At 43.8% G+C, this 4,220-nt stretch overlaps 1 long non-coding RNA gene across 1 annotated transcript; it reads right to left on the bottom strand.

Moving 5' to 3' along the window:
- Positions 1-229: 229 nt before the first annotated feature.
- On the bottom strand, positions 230-2,197 carry LOC119328567. Its single transcript, XR_005159035.1, has 7 exons — positions 2,100-2,197; positions 1,801-1,875; positions 1,514-1,665; positions 1,275-1,371; positions 1,004-1,118; positions 789-898; positions 230-366 (listed from the first exon to the last, which is right to left on the bottom strand). It is a non-coding gene; the product is annotated as an uncharacterized LOC119328567 (long non-coding RNA).
- Positions 2,198-4,220: the final 2,023 nt, after the last annotated feature.

Raw genomic sequence — 4,220 nt, 5'->3', positions numbered from 1 at the left:
CGGTCCCCATAGACCTTGCCGGCATACCCGACATCGCGGAGGCAGCCCGAGTCCGGGCCTCCATGCCGGCGGCGTGCGGCGCAAACGGGAGGCCTGGTCCCGCGTGACGGAGAGATCCGACGCACCGTCAATAAGCAAAATTAAATTAACAGATTGGAAGCATATAAGATTCAGAAATACTCTAAGAACACGAGTCACATTTTAGCAAATTAAGAGGCTTACATCACAACATTTTCACCATGAACAGAACTTTCCTTAGTGTTCTAGACAAGCTTGATATGCTTTCTCATGGGAGGTGTAGCTTTGGTCTCATAGTCTGCATCATACGCCACAAAGCAGCTTCTTTTGCTTTCTGTACAGTAGGAACTACGAGAAAAAAGTAGCTCAATTCAGTATCACGCCTTCATATATTTCTATGAGACCATTAGTATAATAAAAGGCATTCTCATGTAATACAATAAGGGGGAGAACACAATAAAATAACTTGAAGGCACATCAAATACTAATTAGTACAACAACAATATCAAGCAGATGACATATTAGATACAGGAATTTATCTATTTATCAATAAATTAGCAATTAGCGTGATAAGAATTTATTTATTCATCAAATACTAATTAGTACATCAACAATATCAAGCAGCAGATGACATGTTAGATATAGGAATTTATCTATTCATCAACTAATTAGCATGATCCTAGAGTACACAGAGTAGCATTATTATAGGGTGTTTAAACCTGGATCTGCAAAATGCAATGAAATAATAGGTCAAGTAAATTAGGACAAACCTGCATATAGGAAAAACAAGCACATCAACATAGCCAATCACACCCTCCTGTAGTTGTACATAACTTGGTTGTGTGTGGCAGCCATATTGGGAATATTTGGTGGAGCAAACCTGAAGCACCAACCACAACAAACAGGATCACCAAGGGAACAACCAAACAAAATTTGATTCATAGAATGCAGTGGCATGGTGATCCAGAACTGAGAGTGAAGATACCAATGCCATGACCACTTCATATAGTTCAATCTTCACTTCCTAGGTCAATATATAGGGATCAACACTTGAACACATTGTTTAACCTATAAGCTTTTTCCTTGCTTGTCAAGCAGATCTGAAAATGCAAAGACGAAAAGATTAGACCTCAATAATGACTGAAGGCAGAAAAACATGGATTAACCAAGTACCCAAAAATAAATGGATTTCACTAAGTCAGTTCATAGCATATGTTATTGCTTAATTACCATGTGTAATTATTTTAACTAATTACCTTACTATCTTTAACACCTCATAATAGCTAATGTCTTCTTGGGAGGCCATCTGATACTATATGATCCGAATAAAAAAGCATACACGTCAGAGTTCGCCTGTCATGAAGAGAAATAAGAAAAGTACAACAGTGAGACTTAATAGCAATGGTAACAGCAGGTTAGAAAGAGAAATATTGTTTAACAACACAACATGGAGCAGACAGAGGTGTCAGTACAAGAAATGCCTTTCAGAAGTTACCTGGGTGAAATGGAAAATCAATAGACAAGCACATCTTATCCTTTGGCATCACAAAAATGTCCAGCAACAGTCAAACCAGTCAGGTCTACACGAGCACGGCCACACGGGGGCTCATTCATTTGCCCATAGACAAGAGCACACTTGCTTTCACTCTGCCACAAACAATGATTTTGTAAGGAAGGATAACTTGCAGATATGAAACTTCACAACTAAAATTTCAAAATCTGTAGCTTGGTAACATGACTAAACTTTCTAAATTTCAAGCAATACCAAACAACATTACTTACAAGTTATGACACTGCAAAATAGAGTACACTTTGACAGTAGTGCAACTTGCATTTGACGAGAACCAGGGCATCTTCCTACAAAATGATCAGCTTTAAGCATCGAAATGATAACTATATCACACATGACTCCTGACCACCAGACCATTAGACAACACATAATGGCAGCCATAGTGCTGAACTTCACACTGGTAAAGCACAAGGATAGCAAGGTTTCCAGTAAAAGCTAACAGACACATAAAACCGAGAAATGTTCGGAAGCATTAGAAGTCAGCACATATGGGATTTAGTAAATCAATTACCTCAGATTTTGGAAGGAATATCAAGGAAAGGAAGGATATGTAGCCCAGGACTTCCCAGTCGCCTTGTTCCTTTCAGTTGATGTAGGAAAAGATCAATCAAAAGATCAAAAAATCCACAGCGTGTGTCACCCACTGAAGCCATGCAAGCTCTAGGCCGACTTGATCCCTCGATTAATTAGTCAGAAACCCATTGCATGGAGTAGTACTTATCCCCCACCCGACGGCATGAGTAGTGTGTCCTAAGGGATTACCCGCTCTAAATTCGAACGCCGCTGCTACTGACTTGATTTCTTTGATCCTTATTTGACCGGCCCACATCCAAGTCAATACGCTAGTTAATTCAGAGTGGCAACACGAAACATACACTCAACCATGCACACCAGCACAAGCACAGCATGCGCACACCACACATCTAGCACACACGCACGCCTCCAGCAGCATGATCACCACACGCACGCCACCGACAGCATGCAGCCCACGCACAAGCACAACACGAACGGACGCCCATGCCGAGATTCACTGCTAGACCGCATCGAAGTCGCATCGAAAGAATTGAAAAACAAGAGAGGGAGGGAGCAAGGATCTGAGGAGCGTACCTATGAATAGGCGAGCTGTTGTTTCCTGCCGTCTAGCTGCTGCTGCTTTCGACCGGCGTCCTCGTCCATCTCTAGGCGCTAGGCGATGGCGACGACGTCACACATGGCTCTAGTCGGTGGCGTGGGAGGGAGGAGGATGCTGGCGACGGAGATGGGCCAACGGAGGAGGAGCCACCAACACTGGGCAGAGGAGGGGCGGGAAGAGGCGAGGAGGAAGGACGGGGGCGGCGGCGGCAGCGAAAAGAGGGGGAGTCGTGGTGGAGGCAGGTGTGGTGGCGGTGGCAACCCTAGGAGAGGCGAAGAGAATGAGGGTGGGTTGAGAAGAAAATGCGGCCTCTATCTGTCTCAGTTCGAAGAGAAAATTCCTTATTTAACATTGTCTTAAAATCCGGTTCCTTATTTGACACTAGAAAAGTTTTTCTTCCCTATTTGACACTAATCCTAAATTTTATTCTCTATACGACACTTCCATCCATTTTGAGCGTAAATGATACCTGAAAAGACGATTTTTCCCCTCATGCAGTATGTGTGTGCGCGCGCGTGTGTGCTGTTGCGTGTGTGGGTGCACACGCACATGTGTGCTGCTGCTGCGTGTGTGTTTGCTACTACGTGTGTACGTGCGCGCGCGCGCGTGTGTGTTGTTGTGTGCCTATGTGATGCCTGCGTGTGTGCTGCTGCTACGTGTGTGTATGTGTGTGTGGTGCTGCTACGTGTGTGTTGCTGCGTGTGTTCGCGTGTGCATGTGTGTTGCTGCGTGTGTGTGTGTGCACGCGCGCGTGCGTGTTGTTGCGTGTGTGTGCGCGTGTGTGTTGGTGCATGTGTATGTGTTGTTGCGTGTGTGCTCCTGCCCTCGCGCTGATGCTGCGTGTACGCTATTGCCCCCACACACATACCACATGAGGGGTAAAAGAGTCTTTTCAGGTGTCATTTAGGCTCAAAATGGACTGAAATGTTATATAGGGAATAAAATTTAAAACTTGTGTCAAATAGGGAAAAAAAACTTTTCCAGCATCAAATAAGGAAGCAGATTTTAAGATAGTGTCAAATAAGGAATTTTTTTCAGTTCCAACGCCTTTTCTCTGGCTGACCCACATGATTCAGGATAAAAATTATTCTCTCCAGCCCCTTCTGGCCACGTGGCATAGCCCAGCTTCTGCTCTTTCTGCACACGTTAATGCGTTTAATTACGCCTGAATCCAGGTGTCAAGTTACTACTTGCTTCGACGGATGGTCTCCGGTTCTATTTTTCTAATTCATTGATTAATAATCTCAACTAGGAATGGAGAAGTCCAGACTTGATCTTGTTAGAAGGGAGAAAGAGGTTTGGTGGAATAGTTCTTGTATTGCTTGAGTCTCGTGGACATATATATAGAAGTACAATCATCTACTTTGAGTACAAGACAAGGCAGAACAAATCCTAATCTATCGCGTCTTTCCTAATAAACATTATACTCAACATCCCCCGCAGTCACAACGGTAGCAACATAGACGGTGAGACTGGAGAAAAATCCGAAGGCAAGCCGAC

This window comes from Triticum dicoccoides, chromosome 7A, assembly GCF_002162155.2.
Source record: "Triticum dicoccoides isolate Atlit2015 ecotype Zavitan chromosome 7A, WEW_v2.0, whole genome shotgun sequence".
Classification (NCBI taxonomy): Eukaryota; Viridiplantae; Streptophyta; class Magnoliopsida; order Poales; family Poaceae; genus Triticum; species Triticum dicoccoides.
Note: the sequence above shows the minus strand (reverse complement) of the source record. Positions and strands in the feature narration are given on the sequence as shown.